Source organism: Gorilla gorilla, chromosome 9, assembly GCF_029281585.2.
Source record: "Gorilla gorilla gorilla isolate KB3781 chromosome 9, NHGRI_mGorGor1-v2.1_pri, whole genome shotgun sequence".
Taxonomy (NCBI): Eukaryota; Metazoa; Chordata; class Mammalia; order Primates; family Hominidae; genus Gorilla; species Gorilla gorilla.
In genome coordinates this window covers 119,292,426-119,313,314 of record NC_073233.2, presented here as the reverse complement: position 1 = coordinate 119,313,314, position 20,889 = coordinate 119,292,426, and the positions used below count along the sequence as shown (strand labels likewise).

The window sequence follows — 20,889 nt, the reverse complement described above, 5'->3', positions numbered from 1 at the left end:
AGGATATGACTCTATTTGGAGATAAGGTCTTTAAGGAGGTTATTTAGGTAAAATGAGGTCATATGAGTAGGCCCTAATCCAATATGACTGGTGTCCTTATGAGAAGAGATTAGGACATAGATAGGTAAAGAGGGAAGACCATGTGAAGACAAAGAGAGAAGGCAGCCATCTGGAAGCCAAGGAGAGGGGCTCCCAGAAGAAACAACCCCGCTGACACCTTGACCTTGGACTTGCAGTCTCCACAATGGTGAGGAAGTAAATTTCTGTTCTTTAAGCCATCCAGTCAGTACTTTGTTTTGGCAGCCATAGTGAACTAAAACAAACTCCTGCAGACGTGGCAGAGAGGGTTTGCAGAAGGGCCAAGAGAACAGTGGCTTAGACGCTTCCGGTTTTCCCAGCTTCTTCATGGACTCTCAAGGTTGGTGGTATCCCTTTGGCTTCTCTAGTTCTTTCTGCTTCAGGGAGCTACCAACCTCCTCTGGTTTTGGTGGTTAGCCTAAGTAGCTAGTAAATAGAGTGTTTCTACTCTTCATCTTATTTCCCCTTTATGAAAACCTTATGATAGGTGCTGCAGAATCTCCATGTCACCCAGCATGGTTGGTCCCGCCCTCCGGAAGCTCACATTCTATGCGGAAGACAGACACGAGGATCACTTCACTGCAGCATAGGAGGTGCTGTGATAGTGCTCAGCAGGGGGCATGAACTAAGGAGGACACCTTGAGCCCACCTGAAGAAGAAGGTCACAGAAGGCTTTGTGGTGATGATGGCCAAGCCTAAAGTCTGTCAGTTCTTTGAGGACAGAGGCTGGGTCTTTCTCACCTTCCTTCACCCATGGCATCTAGCACAGCACTTTGCACATAGTAAGTGCTCATCTAATGTGTCGGACGAATGGCTCTCTTAAAGTCCCTTCCAGCTTTATGATGCCATAATTCTGTGGCCTCAGAGGTCCCACAGCAGTCAGATGGCTTAAGGTGCTGCTGGCAGACGGCGTGAAGGTGAACAGATATGGGGTTTTATGATATGCAAAATCACTCATGAACAACTAAACTGGAAACCAGGGAGGAGAGCATAATGAGCTTCCCTTCTTAGCTTAGATTTCTAGGAGAATCCTCAGGCATAACAACAGGAACACAGCCAGTGCAGCTGCCCCACGTGGATGATCAGAGGCGACCTCTTACTCTCCACAAAGCCAAGTTTGGTCAAGCTCCTCACAGCTGTTTCCCACAGAGAGGAAATCCCCTAAGTTCCCAGGCAGTGTAAACTGACTGTGTGTTTATAAAATACACGCCATGCCCCAAGAACATGAAAACAGTCCAGATGCATGAACCTGCAATGCAGCAGTGATTCAAGACACTTGGGAGTAGGGAGGAGAGCGTGAGTGAGAGAACGCTTCAATGCTGAAGCAGAGTGGCTGTTCTCTGGAGAACACCCAAACTGATCTAAAGCAAAGTTCAAAAAATAACAAACATGCAAGCCTTTTGAAAACAAATTGTGCCTAGATATCTTTGCAAGCTGAGTGGTCAGCCCTCAGACAGTGCTATGAGGGAGTCATTGCAGACCACCCAGCACCCAAGGAATTAGGGGCAGCTCGTGCTGTCCCTGTGTCCAAGGGCTCCGAGAGCTCAGATTAAAATTCTTTCTGCCCAGCTTTTGCAAGATGGAACCAAAAGAGCCCACTTGTGAGAAGGCAGGGGATTGAGGAGGGTCCCCTCCTCCCAGTACGGACCGTGTGGTGCCTTCAGATGAGCTGTTTTGTTTCACGCTGAGCTGAGCTCACCTAGGCGATGACCTTGTGACAAGAATACCAGGCTGAGTCCAGATCAGCAAAGAGGGGACAGGAAGAGGAAGAGGAAGAGAGAAGCAAGTGCAGCCATGCGAAGCTGTGACTGACAGAAGCCAAGTCAGAACTGCTGGTTAACATAATTTTTAATCCTTCATCAGGGCTGGTAAAATGTTGACAAAGGAGAGTCCTTGTAGTGAATCTCTCAGTCTATTAAGAAAGCTGTTTCAGACCCAGGGACATGAGGCAGGTGTATTGGAGTCATCAGACTCTCTACAAAATATTAGTCATCAGCTCTGCAAAAACCCCGTGGGCTGCACTGGGGCATGAGTCCCTCAAAGTTTAACTAAACATGGCAAACTGGATGTACACAGACATCCTTAATAGCTTCTGGGGATTCTGGAAAGAGCTGGGAACCGGCTCCCTTAAAAATCTACTCTAAGAAAATTCACCGCAGGCCCAGCGTGGCTCCTGACCTGGCGGATAACAATGATAATGGAAGTGCTGTTAAAAGTAAGAATGACTATGAGTTATTGAGTTTTTCATCTGCTCAGGCACCGTGCTGGGCCTACACAGTATCTCATTCAGTCCTACTAAGGACCATTACTGTCCCTTTCCTACCTAGGGGAAAAGGAGATTTAGAGAAGTCAAACCGCTTTCTCACGGTGACAGGGTAGGCGGTGGAGCCAGAATCCAAATGCAGGGGCTCCAGCCTCAAAGCCCGTGCTCTCTGCTCACATTGGCCCACCCAGGACAGACGCTGTCGGGATGTGCTGGGGGTTTCACACTGTTAAGAAATAATAACGAGTGAGAGCCAAGGTGTACTCTGGATCTACCTGAAGCACCCAACTCACTCCCTTCCAAGATGTGATTAACGGCGTTTCAGATCTGTTTGTGCTCCGACCTGACCTCAGGAAGCCAAAGTCCCCTGAGGTCTGGGGTGTGTATGCTTGGGGACCCGAAATTAGAGGCACACCTACCTAGGATTGAATGTAATGATCTAATCAAGAAAAGGTGTGTGTGTGTGAGCCAGAGTGAGAAAACGAGAGGGGGAGAGAGAGAAAGAGAGGGAGAGAGAGGAAGAGAGGCCCAGTTTGTTTTCCAGGGGACAGAAAAGGAACTAATGAAGGCCCTGAAGATTCAGTCCAGGCAACTCCATCCCCCTACCAGGCTCAACCCTCAGTAGTACCCCAGCTTTCCCTTCCCCACATCCTCTAAGCTCTTTCTCCTTAACAGCTAAAGACACCCTAGGCTGCCCAGAATGAAAAATATCCTGGAACTTAACAGCAAAGGAGCTGCCATGTTCCACTGTATTTCTTTTTTTTTCTTTTTTCAGACAAGGTCTCACTCTGTTGCCCAGGCTGGAGTGCAGTGGTGTGATCTTGGCTCCCTGCAGCCTCGACCTCCTAGGCTCGAATGATCCTCCTGCCTCAGCCTCCCGAGTACCTGGGACTATAGGTGTGTGCCACTGCACCCAGCTACTTTTTTTCTTGATTTTTAGTAGAGACAGTCTTGCTATATTGTCCAGTCTGATGGCAGACTCCTGAGCTCAAAGGATCCTCCTGTCTCAGCCTTGCAAAGTGTTGAGATTACAGGCATGAGCCACTGCACCTGACCTCCACTGTATTTCTAAACTGTGGGTCTCTGGCTCCTCTAATTTTCCCCCACCCCATAGGCCCAGCCTCCAGGGCTGCCATGTCTTCCCCTCCCAGCTCTGCTCTAGAGGCCTGATTCTCTGGGAGGCCGTTGGGCTCACCATTGGGAAAGGCCATCCTTAGGTCACGTGGGGCCATAAGCAATACCAGCCTCCTCCTCCTGCCATTTTGCACATCAGGAGATACACCAGGAACCTCAGTGTCTCTCTTTCTCTCTCTAGCCTGGTCTCTGGGACCTAGGTCAGGAGGGCATGATGCTTTCAAATAGAAGAAGAAATCTCCAATTCTTTTGCCCTCTATCTTTGCAAGCCCTATCTTTTATATTCACTTCCTCTGACTTCTCAGTAAACATTGGTTTGAAAGTGAATGGTATTATCAGCTGCCAGTTTACAATATAAGGGGGTCTGTAGAGGAATGAAGGAGAAGCAGCTTTGGAGGAGGGAAAAGTGATCAAAATTAGGTTTCCGTCCTTTTGGGTTGCAGGGGAGTGGGGGTCACTGGTAACAGTAAGCCAGTAACAGGGCTTTGCAGAGCAGGACTAATTCTGTGTTCTGCACTGGGTGAGGCAGGTGCAGTTGCCACCTGGGCTTCAATCTGGGTCCCAGAGGAGTTAGTTCATATCTTGGGGCCATCTTGCAACTGCAATCCCATTTTGAAGCCAGGTAGCAGAGTTTGTGCTCATAGTCATTTATTCTTTTTAACTGTTTATATCTTTTATTCTCCTTCTGTGTTTTCCAGAGCAGTCTTCTTCCCTCTCCCCAGCCTCCCCAAAGACCTGCAAATTTTGTTTTCTGTTAAGTGCTCATCTCCCCCGACCCCCCTACAGCTGGGGAAGGTGTTGGTATCTCCAGCGACTTCAGGCTTCAAGTTTCCTTCTAGGAGGTACAAGTTGGCTGCCCATGCAAATCAGTTTTGCCTGGGGATCTTGGGAGAAGAAAGGGAAGCTCAGAGGAGGCACTGATCTTGCCCTGTGTTTTAGGGAAGCTGCTTTCGCTGCTGCTTTCAAGTGACCTGGATCTCATTAAACATACTGATGTGGGGTGTGCTTCTGAGAAGGTGCCTGAGAAATGAACTTGGCTTGCTTGTTGCCTTTGAGGGTCTGTGGGAGAGAATCACAAGCCTGTCCAGATCTTATCTTCTCAGGAAGGGGCAGGAAAACAACACAGCAAAACAGCTGCCCGGACGAGAACACCATCTAGTGTCTTCACACCACACACCCACATTTGGTGGTTTCTGTTTCCCATGAAGATGAAAGAGGAGGGGAGAGGCATGTCAGGGATTCCCTGAGCCCTGATAGGAGGGTTCAACTGGCGAGGAAGGGACCATCAGGCCAACCCACGTAGGTGGACCCACTCAGCTCTCAGGACTCATCTCCTCCACCTGGACCGCTCTCCCTGGTGGGGCATTGAGGGACTGAGGGCTCTGGTTTTGTTCTCTAGAAGAGGTGATCCATCAATAAAAATCTATTAAACATGCACTCTGCGTCCATCTTGTACTCTGGGGAAGCCAATTAGATACAAGACCATCCTGGCCCATGTGCAACTTCATTAAACCAATCACCAATAAAGGAAAAATTAAGTAACATGTAACACACGTGCTCAAATCACACACGTGAGCAGTTAGGTGGTACATGACTAATTGGCAAATGAAAGACACATTCACTCTCAGTTTGCTCCTACACTGACATTTCGCTGAATGAACGGAACAGTCAGAAGGGTAACATACCACTGCAGCTAGCTAAGGTGGGGGCGGGAAGGGGAGGGTCTTAGATAGGGCAGCGTGGCCTGGCTGGAGCTACCTCTACATGTCCCTAGTTGTAATATGAAGGACTTGTTTTCTGGATGGATTCAGGGCCAAATTTGCCATGTTCCCGGAAGGCTCTGGTTGTACCTTCTTGGAAGACATCCATCCTACCTGCTCTCATCTGTCCCCTTCTCTTCGATCAGAACCTACTGCTGAGCCTTCCTCCATTGCTTGCTGTAACACACTCTGATATAGGCCCCCTGCTTCTACCCTTCAGAATGATGCCAGCAGCAGCTTGTCTGCTATTGCCTTGGCCAGGATAAATTCTAACTGAAATACCAATAGAAACGAATTGAATGGAATGGAAGGTAATTGGTTTGGGCAGGTCTCAGCTCTGTTTCTCACTAGGTATGACTGTAAGCCTCAATTTCCTCATCTGTAAAATGAGTACAAAAAGGATATCTATATTGTATGATTGTTATGAGGATCCCAGGAGATAATGAATGTGAGGGCACCTATCACAGCACTGGGTGTGTGTTCAGAGTCTACTGCTATGTGGGCATTCACCAAGGCCCATGCCAAAGCAGTGCTTCTCAAACCGGCGTGTGCATTCCGATCACCTGAGGAGCTTGTGAAACATGTGAATTCTGATTCAGTGGAACTGGATGGGGCCTGAAATTCTGTATTTCTAGTAAGTTCCTGAGCTGGTTCAAGGACCACAGTTTAAGTAGCAAGGTATAAAAGGACTTTGTGATCGGAATTCTGCATTTCCATGACTCACTCGAGTGCTGACCCTCCCCTGCATTGATGGTTTACGCTGACTCTTGCCTTCTCTGTGTTTGGAACCCTTTCCACCTCCTTCTAGTCTCTATTTCACTCCACCTCTGTTGCTGGCCTTTTTGGCACCTCAATCTACTTTCCCCAGTAGCCTCTGACTCTGCACTTCTCTCCAACTCTGCCTTCTAGAGTGGCATTGCTCACACCGACCACCCGTCTTTAATGCTTCTGGTCTAGTGTCACAAGACTCTCTTAAAATTTGCCTGAGGTAACCTTTGGATAAAGCCCAACCCATTTTCCTTCTCCCCTGGGCTTCCAGGAAGCTTACAATGAAGTTTTGTGTTGATTTATAACATTCTCTCCCCAAGTTTTATGATAAAATTAGTTTCTTCCCACTCGCCATTCTTCCTTTATGACTTGGTTCTTACAGATTTTATTTTTTTGTCTTATTGTAGGTGTTGCTATTTGCTAGCTGAGTGATCTTGGTCAAGTCACTTAACCTCTTTGGGATTCTGTTTTCTTTCCTATAAAGTGGGGATAATGAAGGTACCAACCTCGTAAGATTGTTGGAAGGATTAGATGAGTGAATATCTGTAAAGTCCTTAGAACAGTTTTTGGCACATAGTAAGCACCACATGAATGTTATTCACTGTTGTTGTTATTATTCTATAAACTGCCTCAAACCCTTTTGAAAGTGAAAATGGTATCATCATCATCATCATCATCATCATTATCATCATCAGAAAAGCCGTGTCAGCATCAAAGTGGTATGCAATATACCATGAAATTATTGTATTACCCTGAAATACATAAGTTATGGGACATCTTTTAAGCTAGAAAGAAAGAAATTTAGGACAAATTAAATCAAATACAGATAGTAAACTTTAAGAAACTCGTTTCTTGTATCCTAAAATCAAGTAGTTCCAAGATGGATTGAAATGAAATAGAATTTGTCCTACCCAACTCTGTGCCTTTGAACCACAGCAGCCTACTGATAGGCCATAACATCTCCACATCACAAAGTGGGCTTTGAGCATTGTAGTCTTGATTGAAACAATTCTTTTGAACCTGCTCACTTCTTTTCTACCCTGTTCTAGCTTTCTGGTCTATTGTAGCCCTGGACTCTTGGGTCTTGTCTCTCATTTCTGGTCCAATTAATTTCTTAAACCTAATCACTGGATTCAGCTGACCTGATTTGACACCGTTGCCTTCTCTGACTTATCATATTTCTGTCTGCTTCAGGACACCATTCCACTGGATTTTGCTCTAGCTCCTAGGACTTTACTGGATGACCTTCTGGGGTTCTCAAGTATCTGCCTCATACCTTCATGATTCCCTCAATGAATTTATTTTATGTCTATTCTGTGCCAAACACTGATATAAAGGCTAAGGAATATAGAAATAAAAAAAACCCAACAAAAATCAGACAAAATTTTGGCTACCATGGAGCTTACTTTTTTTGTTGGAGGAGACAGACATAAACAAATCAATAAATGCTGTATATTCTATATTCTTAAAGTGTGATCCATGGGCCAGCAGCAATGGTATCATCTGAAAGCTTGTTACAAGTGCAGAACCCAACCCTATACAGTCAGAATCTGCAGGTAACAAGATCCCTGGTTGATTTGTGTGCACACTACAATTTGAGACATGCTGCTTGTACAAGATAGTGTGTCCATGATATGAAGGAAAAGAAAGCAGGTTAAGGGATTAGAAAGTGGAGGTGGGGTGGAATGTGCATGAGTGCTATTTCCAATAGGATGGCCAGGGAAGGCTGCCTTGGTAAGACAACATCTGCTCAGTGACCCGAAGAAAGGAGGAGCATGCCAGGTAAATCTTTTCCCAGCAGAGGAGACAGTGAGTGCAAAATCCTCTAAGCAGGACCATGGTTGGCCTGTTCAAGGAGCGGCAAGGGGGTCAGTGTGCCTGGAGCAGAGTGAACAGGAGGAGAGTAGAAGGAGACAGGAGCAGGATGAACAGGAGGAGAGTAGAAGGAGAAAGGAGCAGGAGGATGCCAGATCATTAGGGTGTGGGTCAGAATGAGAACCTGAGACTCCGCCCAAGTGGGATAGGAAACCATTGGAGGGCTTTAAACAAAGCAGGGGCATAGTTATGCCTTAAAAGGATCACTCTGGCTGCTGTTACTGTGGAAGGACAAAATTAGAGGCAACAAGACCAGGTAGAGAAGGATCACGTTAATCTAGGGTAGAAATGATGATAGCTTAGGCTAGTGTGGTAATGTCGGTGGAGATGCTGAGAAGTAGTTGTATATTAGACATATTTTGAAGGTAAAATTAATAGGATTTTCTGACAGGCTGGGTGCAGAGGATGAAAAAAGGAGGGAAGCCAAGGACGACCCCAAGTTTTTTGTCCGAGAAACTTAGATATGATTGCCATTTGCAAGAGGAGCTGATTTGATGGGGAAAATTGTGGATTTTGTTTTAGACATGTTAAGTTAGAAATGCTTACTGGAAAATCAAGTAGACAGGTTGAGGATGCATTTGCTTATATGAGTTAAGGTTTGTGGGAGACATTTAAAGTAGGATGGACTTTAAGGATCTTCTACTTCATCTCACAGCTGAATAAACTGAGTCTGAGTGAGGTGAGGTGGCCTTGACCAAGGGCACACAATGAGTTGGTCATAGTGCTTACTTTTGGTCTTTTGTACTCATTGCATGCTATCTCTCCGTGCATGGAGAGACAGCAACAAATTAGGTCAACAAATTATTAAGGTAAGTTTGTTTATTTGGAATTCCCAAACCTTATAGGGTTGTGGAAATGAAAGAAAACCCATCTTTGATATTTCCTGCCAAAGCCTCATTCCTAGGCTAGAGGGCTCATGGGTTGGATTCTAGGGGCCATTCTTGAATCTCTAGTTATATCAGGAGGATTGCTTGAGCCCAGTAATTTGAGACCAGCATGGGCAACATTGTAAGATCCCTGTCTCTACAAAAAATTAAAAAATTAGCCGGGTGTGATGCTGTGCACCTGTAGTCCCAGCTACTTGGGAGTCTGAGGTGACAGAGCCAAAACCCTGTATAAAAAAAAAAGAGTTTCAGAAAGGCCCATAGACTCATTTTACAAATGAGGAAGTTGAGGCTTAGAGCAGTTAAATGACTAATTCAAGAGCCTATTGCAGGTTAGTAACAGACCTGAGACTGGAACTATGTCTTCTGACCTAACAGTGCAAAACTTAGGACTTGGAGTAGGGAGATCTGTCTTCAACTTCCATCATTTCTGTGCACCTAAAGCAGGAAGAATGAGTCCCTCACCTTCTTTAGGTTTTCACTTCTCCAAGTATGTGACACTGTGCAAGTTACTTATCACTCCAATACATTAGCTTATTCATTTGTAAAGCAGAGTTAATCAAATGAGATAACTTACATAAAATGTTTCAGGAAATTGCTTTTTTTTCCTACTATAGCACACAGCATTTCATATGCCAAAACCATCCAAAAGATAGGAAATCCCAATTGAACCCTTCATTAGGAAGAGGATACTGACATGGGAGAGTCCTGTGCACATGACTTATATCCCTAGTGTCTTAGTCTGTTTGTGTTGCTATAAAGGAATACTTGAGATTAGGTAGTTTATAAAGACAAGAATTTTCTTTGGCTCATGGTTCTGCAGGCTGTAAAAGAAGCATGGTGCTGGCGTCTGCTTGGCTTCTGGTGAGGGCTTTAGTGCTGCATCAAGACAGGCAGAGAAGGTCAAAGAGGAAGTGGGCACATGGGAAGACAGACCAAACCTCAGGGACATCCTGGCTTTATAAGAACCCACTCTCATGGGAACTAATCCATTTTCCCAAGAACCAATCCAGTTTCTCAAGAGCAAGAACTCACCCATTGCCTTGAGAATGGCACCAAGCCATCCCACCACAAGCGATCCCCCTATGACTCACCAGCTCCTATTAGGCCCTGCCTTCAACACCACCACACTGGGGATGAAATTTCAACATGTGTTTCAGTGGAGTCAAATTATATCTAAACCACAGCACCTAGCCAGCTCCTTTTCCAGCTCCTATCATCTCCTAAAGGGGTGATTTTTAAATTTTTCTCCTCTACCACCTCTTCTATCCCTCTCAGAGGAAATATATGCAGTCAGATGGGAGCTTCTTTGATTTTCTGTAACCACAAACATCTGCATAAACACCCATTCCCATCTCTTCCTCCTTCTGAAATGGCGTTATCCCACTTTTTCCCTTGGCTAACTGCAATTCCCACTTCTTCTTTTCAACTCGACTCAGAGGCCACTGCATCCTGCCCACATCCACCCTCCATTAGCAGATTGGCTGCCATCTTGTTTCCTCTCACAGCACCTTGTGTCTCCTCGATCACAGCATGAATCCCATTGTCTTATAATATTTGCTTACTCGAAAGCCTCCCTCATTAGAAGGTAGGGATTCTGTTTGTCATCCCACCTACCTGGTGCCTGGCACACAGTATGTTCTTGACAAATGTCTTTGTATAGGTGAATAGGTGCATGATGCTCACTTGGGTTGCCCTGAAGATGACTTCATTAGCTTATGTTGCCATCTCTCATGGGTCTGAATTTCCTGGTGAGAGAAGAGTCTTCAGGTCATCCAGGATCTCTCTTTGCACCTCTCACCTTCAGGTAGAAATGAATGAAAGCAAAGGTGCTCTGTTTTGACTACTTTGCTCCAGCTGTACACCTGGTCCCCTGTTTGTCTGAAACCCTCTCTTGAATGGTGCAGGTGAGGACACTGATGTCAGGGATGGCTGCTGGAGGAGGCAGGTGGTCCTGGGCCAATAGCCATATAGCTATAAGCTCTTGGTTTTCCCCGCAGTGAGTCTGCTCATCCACTCATTCCCGAGCAGCCTCACCTGCTTCTGGGAACCTTTCTTGAGGTCCCCTGCATCTCTTCCCCAGGAGCAGTAAGCCAGGCCCAGGGTGCTCTAAGCAGGTTGTAGTAATGGGGATCTCACCAAACAGGAGATAAAAGGAAGTGGGAGGACGTAAGAGAAATAAATGAGAAGGAGAGGGGATGGCTTCCTGCTTCTCCTACCCCATCAAGTGTGGCCTCAGCTCCAGTGACTCAGCACAACCATCTCCACCTGTCCTCTGGGACTTGCATCTATGACATGGGCTTGGAGGCTTAGGACAGGGAAGGCTACATGTTCCAAGGGCCTGGCTGAGGTAAGCCTGTGCAGAGTGGAGGGGTCTTAGTGTTCTTTCACTTGCACTGATGGAGCCCCTTTGCCCTGGCACTGGGCTGTGGCCATGGAGGCCTCTGTGCCCTCTCCATCCTAACCCTGACACTCCACACTTTTCCTGCCCTTCTGATTCTCATTGGAAGTCACATATCCTGAGGAATAAGGTACAGTGGTTAGGAACTTGGACTCTGGAGACAGCCCCACCTGGGTGCAAATGGGATCCACCATGGAACTGCTCTGCAAGTTACTTACCCTCTCTGAGGATGAGCTTTTGCAGTCAAAAGGTGGCAAGTATCTGCTTGTAGCGTTTTGGGAGGACTGTATTAAATAATGCTTATGAGCTGGCTTTTGAGCTTTTGACAAATAGTGACTATTATGCTTTTATTTTTTTGATGGAGTCTCGCTCTGTCCCCCACGCTGGAGTGCGATGGTGCGATCTCAGCTCACTGCAACCTCACCTCCCGGGTTCTAGCAATTCTCCTGCCTCAGCCTCCCAAGTAGCTGGGATTACAGGTGCCCGCCACCATGTCTCGCTAATTTTTTGTAATTTTAGTAGAGACGGGGTTTCACCATGTTGGTCAGGCTGGTCTTGAACTCCTGACCTCAGGTGATCCACCTGCCTTGGCCTCCCAAAGTGCTGGGATTATAGGCGGGAACCACCACACCCGGCCCATTATGCTATTTTTATAACTACATCTTTCTCTAACCTGCCTTGTCAGAAATAATTCCCTTTCTATGGTGTTATTACAGAACTTTGTATTAATATCTAATCATTTTCATAATAGTATATATAATATATGTTAGATATGTTATATGACACATACATGGTATATATTATATATATACTATATACTTATATGGTATAACTATAGTATATATACTACATAGTATTATAGCATATACTATATAATTGATAGTATATAATAATATATAGTATATGATAATAATAGGAATAACTTTTATTAAATGCTTACCATGTGCCAGACACTGTTTTATGAGCTTTATATGCATTAATTCACTTAATCCTTTCAAGGTAAGTGTGATTGTTATCCAAATTTTCTAGATAAGCAACTAAGGCACAGAGAAAGTAGGTAACTCGCCTAGTGATCTGTAGTAAGAGCAAGAGTAGGATGTGAAATGAGGTAGGCAGGCTCCAGCATTACAGATTGTTGTACATGGGCTTTGCTACCCACCCCTGGGCTGTGAGTTTTATGAGGTGCACTGCCTGGGTCTGATTCATCCTTGTAATCCCACCAACGCCTTGCTTCAGGTCTGCAGTTATTTGTGGAATGCCTGTACAAAGGAGATGCCATCAGCAGAATGTACTAGCTCTTCAGTGGCTAATAGCCCCAGGAGGGAGGATGCCAGCTTCCCAGTGCCTACTTCCCAAAACCCTGGCCTCCTGCTCATTTCTGGTCCAACTAAATGGGCTATATCTGAAACTGGCAGCAGTCAGGAGATGTTTTTTCCCCCAGGGAATAGTGCCTATAGTGTACAAGGCATACTGTGATGGGAAAAAATGATGACAAAGATGATTAAAGTAAGAAAAATTGGGTCTCATTTTCCAAGGGATTCTTCTTGAAAAGTGAGCAGAGGCAAGACACTGGGCACAAGCATGAACTCAGCTATGTGGTGGTCAGCCAGCAAAGAGAGATGGTGCTCAGTATCCTATCCAGTGGGCCAGCAGGGCCCTGCTGAGCCATCCACTCATCCCCCACTCCAGGCATGCAGAAGCTGACAGTCATCTGAAGGTCATCATCATCAAAACACATTAGTGTGTAGCCAGCACAGTGGCGTGTGCCTGTAGTCTCAGCTACTCAAAAGGCTGACATGGGAGAATGATCACTTGAGCCCAGTTTAGAGACTCTGTCTCTAAAATAAAAACAAAAGAACATTAGTGTGTATTGAAATGGGCATATGATTGTTGATTTTCAGCAAGTCACTTATGTCTTCTAATCTTAAATTGCATCTTCTCTGAAGTAAGGGCAGTAATAAAACCTGTTACACAGATTTGTTGGGAGAAAATAAAGCATCATACATTGCAAAGAGCAGTAAAGATATGTTATATCTGCAGAATGCTATAATAATTATTAAGTAAGGATGCTAGTAATAATAATATCTAATCTCTATACAGCACTTGCTATATGCCAGAAACTCTTCTAAGTGTTTTACACATACTTAATCCTCACAACAATCTTATAGGATAAGTACTATCATTTATTTTACAAGTGAAAAAACTAAGGCACAGAGAGGTTCAGTAGATTGTCCAAAGTCACACAGCTAGCAAGTAGCATAGTCGACATTTGAAATCAGGCTTTGAGTTTGTGCTAACTGCCACGCTATACTTCCTCTTTATGAAGAATGTGAGCATGTACATTTTATAAGCATAATTTCAGGTAGCCCTCCCTCCCCACTCCCTGAACTCTCCCAGTGGCAACATTGGGTTATTGTTCATACTGAGATCAATCCACCCCTGAAAAAGTATCTGGAGTCTGCTACAGATTCCAAATCTTGCCAAAGCTTGCCTGGTGTCCCAGAAAACGATAAAGAGGGTCAGTTTTGTTCTCAGTGCGAGGCCAGGTAACTCTGCAAACTCTCTGGGTTCTCATGGTCCTGACATCTTTTTTTTTTTGAGACGGAGTCTTGCTCTTGTCGCCCAGGCTGGAGTGCAATGGCATAATCTTGGGTCACCACACCCTCCGCCTCCCAGGTTCAAGTGATTCTCCTGCCTCAGCCTCCCAAGTAGTTGGGATTATAGGTGCCCACCACCAGGCCCGGCTAATTTTTGTATTTTTAGTACAGATGGGGTTTCGCTATGTTGGCCAGGCTGGCCTCGAACTCCTGACCTCATGATCCACCCGCCTCGGCCTCCCAAAGTGCCGGGATTACAGGCGTGAGCCACCGCGCCTGGCTGGTTCTGACATCTTAATGTCCAGCAGAGTCCTCAGTAGCTGAATCTGACTGCAATGGAGGTGACTCCAGAAATCAGACTACAAACATGCATTAGGCACCCACACTATGACCAGCATAGTGCTGGGATGTGGGGGATGATGTATAAGAAGCAGGATTATGGTCTGTATCCACAAAGAGTTAGCAGTCCGGTTGAGAAGATCCAACAGATGAAACCACAGAATAAGATAACAAGATAACATGAAGTGAAAATGTGATGCTTGAAATTGTTCAATATTGACAATTAGACCATGAGAGATAAAGGGAACATGTTGCTAATTGTATACCATTCAGTTCCTGGTCTTTATATCAAACTCCAAGTTTTCATGTCTCCTAGCATGAATGACCTGTCCTTTCTTCCTAGGGAAACAATTCCAAGAAAAAGGACATTCTTCACCCAGCAGCTCCTGCCATATTCACTGAGATGTGTTTTTGTATTTTCCTATGTATTTCTTCATCAGAGATGGTAGATAAGTCAATCTGGGGTCTGTTACCCTTTGAGTAATACCTGAAAAAGTGAGGAGAGCAGAGGGCACTTGGGTCAAGTTATTATGTCAGATGATTCCCTGCCCCCTGTTTCATGGTGTGCTTCACCTCTCTAGGGACCTAGAAAATGCTTCCTAACCACAGATGCTTAGGTTGCTTCAGGTAAGACATCATCTTAATTCTTTGATGGGCTGCAGCCCTTTCTCCTCTAGCTGGATGACATTGGGTAAGTTGCTTACTCTCTTTTGAATTTTAGTTTTCTTCATCTATAAAATGGATGTATTAGTCCATTTTCATGCTGCTGATAAAGACATACCCGAGGCTGGGCAATTTACAAAGAAAGAGGTTTAATGGACTCACAGTTCCATGTGGCTGGGGAGGCCTCACAATCATGGCAGAAGGTGAAAGGCATGTCTTACATGGTGGCAGGCAAGAAAAGAGAACTTGTACAGGGAAACTCCCCTGTGTAAAACCATCAGATTTCATGAGACTTATTCACTCTCATGAGAACAGCATAGGAAAGACCTGCTCCCATGATTCAATTACCTCCCACTGGGTCCCCTCCCACAAGACATGGGAATTCAGGATGAGATTTGGGTGGGGACACAGCCAAACCATATCAACGGATATATGAAAGTGTATGTGAGGCAAGCTGAAATAATCAATACAGAGTCTTTACCATCCTGACTGGTACATAATACATTTTTCTAAAATGATATTTTTGTTATTAGTTCTACTGCTAATATCCTCACATTGCTACCACCATTATCATCACCACCATCATTACCATCAATATCACCAATATCATCAATACTGTCATCACCATCATCATCTAACCAGTACATCCCATGTGCCATTTCCTTAGGACCTATTCAAATGACTTGTTGGTTAATCTGATAAATACCAAGCTCTGTTTGAGTGACAGTGGCTTAATTTGTCACCCACTCAGGAATATCTTTATTCAAGTTTGCAGGGGGCAAGGGAGTGACTTGCTGAAAATTAATGCTGACAATTGTAGGCCCCATAGTGGGAGAGAAAGGAAGTTAGTTTTGGCTGAATGGACTTTTGGATGCTTCCCAGATCCCATCCTCTGCAGCTGTCAGTTCTGGCCCAGAAATAAACTGCTTCACTGGGTTTTCTCCCTTGTCCCACAATGCAGGTAAAGGTGATCTTAGCCCATGAACAACATTTCCCCTTTCTCCATTAATTACAGTGTCATGGTGAAGGGAAGACTTCATTTTAATTTCAGTCCTACCTAACGCAGTGCCCGGAGGAAAACAACAGAAGTGTTTGAGGTTGGGATTCTGAAGCATAAAAAGCACAGGTTAATTACTTTTGGCTTCACAGGCAGATTTCTATGTACACAATTGTGTTTCATCTTTGTAACCTGAGGCTCTACTTTGAGGGTTTCTCAAGTAGAGAAATCACCCATGCTCTGTCCAGAGTCATGCTCAAGTTAAGAGCTCACAGGATGATGGGCATAAATACCACTGGAGCAGCCCTGTGACTCTTGGGGCCCACATAAGAGAAGTCTTTCTATGGAGTGAGATTGATTTGGTAATTCAGAAGGCTAAAGGGACTTATTCTGAAATTTTTGCTTTGGGGCTCCCATTTAATGTTCCACTCTGCAAAGCGGTGTTCAGTTCCACTGAAATTCTTCACCAAGTCAACACAAATTTCAATGTGGAAATGAGTGTGTGGAGACATTTCTGATGTATTATTATTATTATTATTAATTTGGTCTTGGCTGAAAACACAGTTAGACCTTTGTGCAGAATGTGGATTCTGAAAGGCCATTGAAGGCCGGTTGGGAGAATCTTTAAGACATCTCAGGGGAACAGTCAGCACAAATACAACACATGCCAGCTTGCCTTGAGGCTGGGAAGGCTAAAGCTTTCTCTGTAGCACCCCCACTCTTCCTACACACTAACCCTGAGAGGATCTGGAAGGCACATCCCCTTGGCTGGTACGGGAGGCTTGTTCCATTCATCCATCGAACAAATATTTGTTGAGCGTCTGCTAGTGCCAAACCTATTCTAGGTGCCAAGGATACAGCAGTGAGCCAAAATAGGCAACAATCCCTCCTGACATAGAATTCACTTTTCCTCAGGTTGGTTGAATATTGGTATTTTGTTCTCTCTGACTGTATGTGTGTGTGCATTATGTAGATGTATCTTAGATTTTATATGTAAATCTTAGATTGATACAAAATAACATGTAATAAAATTTAAATATATTGACATATTGTATTAGTCTCTAATCACACTGCTAATAAAGACATACCCGAGACTGGGTAATTTATAAAGGAAAGATGTTTAATTGACTCACAGTTCCACATGGCTGGGGAGACCTCACAATCATGGCAGAAGGTGAATGCGGAGCAAAATCACATCTTACATGGTATCAGGCAAGAGGGCACGTGCAGGGGAACTCCCCTTGACAAAACCATCAGATCTCATGAGACTTATTCACTATCAGGAGGACAGCATGGGAAAAACCTGCCTCTGTGATTCCATTACTTCCCATCAGGTCCCTCCCATGACGTGTGGGGTTATTACAATTCAAGGTGAGAGTTGGGTGGAGACATAGAGCCAAAGCTATCACATATAAATAATATATGAATAAAAATATATAATTATACATTCTTAGATTGTGTGTTCCAAGAAGGCAGGGGTTGAGTTCATCCAATTATCTTTGTACAAGCCCAGAATAATACCATTCATTCATTCATTCATTCACTCAACACATACTTTCTGAAAGCCTACTCTGAGTTAGGTGATGGGGATACAGTGATGGGCAGAAAACCCCTCACAGAGATTATAGTCTAATTTAGTAAATATGAAAACAAAGATAGTGAGGCCATGATATTTGCTGACGTTTAATTTAAGTTTATGATGCACAAATCTTAAATCTTACATCCAAAGAGTCATGCTATATTCATTGCTAGTTGACACATTTTTTTTGCATGAATGACATTGCTCACCCTATGTACAATCTGGTTTTTAAAAATCTTTTTATTTTGAAATATGTTTAGCTTTGCAGAAGGGTTGCAAAAATAAAGCACAGAGGATTCCTATGCTCCCTTCTCCCAGCTTTCTTTTCTTTTCTTTTTTTTTTTTTTTGAGACGGAGTCTCGCTCTGTCTCCCAGGCTGGAGTGCAGTGTCTCAATCTCGGCTCACGGCAAGCTCTGTCTCCTGGGTTCACGCCATTCTCCTGCCTCAGCCCCCTGAGTAGCTGGGACTACAGGCACCTGCCACCACGCCCGGCTAATTTTTTGTATTTTTAGTATAGATGGTTTTTCACCATTCACAGGATGGTCTCGATCTCCTGACCTCGTGATCCGCCCGCCTTGGCCTCCCAAAGTGCTGGGATTACAGGCGTGAGCCACTGCGCCTGGCCCCAGCTTTCTTTAATATTATCAACTTACGCAACTATGGTACATTTATCAAAACTAAGAAATTGGCATTTATGTAATACCATGAACTAACTTACAAACTTTATTTGGATTCACCAATTTTCCTGTTTTTTTTTTTTTTTTTTTAATGCTCCAGGTTCCAGTCAGGAACAGCCTATGAAATCATTCATTATCTCTCTTTAGTGTCCTCTGCTCTGTGAGTTTCTCAGTCTTGTTTTTATGACCTTGACAGTTTTGAAGAGTACTGGTAAGGTATTTTATAGAATGTCCCTCAGTTTGGGTTTGTTTGGTGTTGTCTTATGGTTATTCTGGGGCTATGGGTTTTTAGAAAGACTACTACAGAGGTGAAGCAGGCTTCTCACTACATCCTGTCAAGGCTATGTGATATGAACATGACTGGTCACAGGTGACATTAACATTGGTCACTTGGTTAAGGTGGTGTCTGCTAGGTCTCTCCATGGTGAGGTTATTTCTTCCCCTTCACATATTCTTTGTTAGAAGCTAGTCATTAACCAGCCCACATGGGAGTGGGAGAGATTAACCTCTATCTCCTAGAGGAAGGCTTCTTTGTTCTTGAGTTTTCCTCACTTATGTGTCTTGTCTTTGGGAATAAGGGCTTTAAGAATCATAAGATTATTTTCCTTTGAAGTGATGTTAAAGTTATGCTATATTAAAGTTCAGACATTTAATATGTTTGTACTGCACTTTGTTTAGAACATTCTTCATCATTTAACATGAGCCTGTACAATACAGAGAGAGGGAGGGAGGGAGAGAGATGGATTTTCATTGGCAGGTTCTAAAGTTCTCGTTATTTGTAAATTAACTCCAGTACTACAGATGCAATACGCTTTCCTCAGTTGAAAGCAGTTTTAGCAACTGCCTATTGTATTTTAAGATAAGAGACTCAATAGTAGTTCAATTCATATAACTGTAGAATCATAGAACACTAGGCCTGGGCACAATCATTTGCTCTGGTATCCTCCCTTTACAGATGAGGAAACTGAGGCACAGAGAGGAGGCATGACTTTTCCGAGGTTGCCCAGCCAGTCAGTGGGAGGCTGGGCCTCCTGCTTCTCAGGGTTCTTTTGCTGTAAATTCCTGTCTGACCTCCCCAGTAACAGACAGGATTTACACCGTCTCCCCTCACTCCACCCTCACCCCACCCTCACCCATCCCGGCTTTCTCCAGGGCCTCCCATTTCTCTCTGTAGATCAGGAATAAGGCCTCTATCCAGGCCATACTTAGGATGATGCAGGATCGCAAATACCCTCACACCTCGGTCCCACTCAGCTCACACCCGCCACCCTGAGGGCAGAAGGACCTCTCAGTCTTCAGCCACTTCCCTGCATCCCATCCCACCAACCTCAGCTGTGGTCTGCAAGTCCCACACCTCTTCTAGCCAGGCTCTGCTATAGGATGGAGATGCTGTGGTTTAAAAGTGGAAGCTCTCTAGTAAATTTGGAGTTCACTCTCAGAGACTGCTGTCCCGGGAACAAGGAGATCAATTCCCTTAGAAGACCAAGCCCGCTTAAAGCCGTGGAGGGACTAAGCAAGTAGGTCTTACCTTCTCAAGAGGCAATATGACTCACAGGTTGCATTTGGGAGGTGAAACAGGAAAAACATTGCCCCCTTCCCCCTACCACCCACTTCCCCTGGGGCTAGAAAGTGAAGGGGTAAACATCTGGCTGAATTTGCTCTGCTTAGGAGATATGTCATTTCTCCCCATGAAAGGAATGAAGCTTAAAGTCCCATTGGGCTCCTATGTTCAAAAGGAGTCCAAAGATCAAATTCATATGGGGATGCTTTCCAGTGACTCCCTGGATGATGAAATTTACGGGAGGTCGGGGAAGAGCTTTCTCATGCCAGAGGCTAAGTGGTATCCAGGGGTTCAGTCAAAATATCTGACTGGCTGGATTTTTCACATTGCCCATTTGGACAGTCTTGGCTGCAGCTGGGGATCCTACAGGAAGCAGAGCCAAAGGTAATGAAAGCCTCCAAGGAAGTGGCTACAATTGTGGCTTCAAGGGCACCTCCTGCCTGGGGCTTCCACAGATTGGGCAACCCACGTGGTGACGTGAGTAAAGGTGAGGTTTGGGTGCCTCAGTTTCCCTCTGGGGTTGTGCCTCATCCACATATCCCTCTTGGTCTAGGATCTTCAGTATTCATGCCTTTTCCCACCATTAAGATCTCTCAGGAAAGCTCAAGAACTCTTTTATGCTAGCATGTAAATCACCAGCTCCATGACAAAATATTAGACCTTTACAGGAATCATTGCTTTTAAATAGGGATAAACATGGTTCTCAACCTTGGCCTTGCAGCAATATCACTTATGATACATTTATGAAATGTAGAAGACTGGGCCCCATTCAAACTCTATAATGTTAAAAAAAACAAAAACAAAAACAAAACTCCACGGATGAATCTCACTCACCACCAGGCCTGACAGCCATTCCTAGTTTAAGTGGGAAGGTGTCACTGTGTGATTCCCAGACCAGCAGCATCACCATCACCTGGAACATAGAAATGCAAATTTTCACCCCGTCTCTACTGAAAATACAAAAAAATTAGCCGGGCATGGTGGCGGGTGCCTGTAGTCCCAGCTACTCGGGAGGCTGAGGCAGGAGAATGGCATGAACCCGGGAGGCAGAGCATGCAGTGAGCCGAGATTGAGCCACTGCACTCCAGCCTGAGCAACAGAGCGAGACTCTGTCTTAAAAAAAACAAAAAAAACAAAAAAAAGAAATGCAAATTTTCAGCCTGAACGAGACCTCCTGAATCAGAAACTCTGGAGGTGAGGCCTAGCAATCTGATGTATGCCAAAGTTTGAAAACAACTGCTTTAGGCTAAAGGACCAAGGTCTTACTGGGGCATTTTAGTTAAGATTTGGAGTAATGTGGTTGGAAGGCAGT

General features: G+C 44.7%; 1 protein-coding gene across 1 annotated transcript in view; it reads left to right on the top strand.

The window, feature by feature from the left end:
* BTG4 (BTG anti-proliferation factor 4) overlaps positions 1-20,889 on the top strand; it is a 117,735-nt gene that overhangs the window by 96,161 nt on the left and 685 nt on the right. The gene's annotated exons all lie outside the window — the stretch shown is intronic.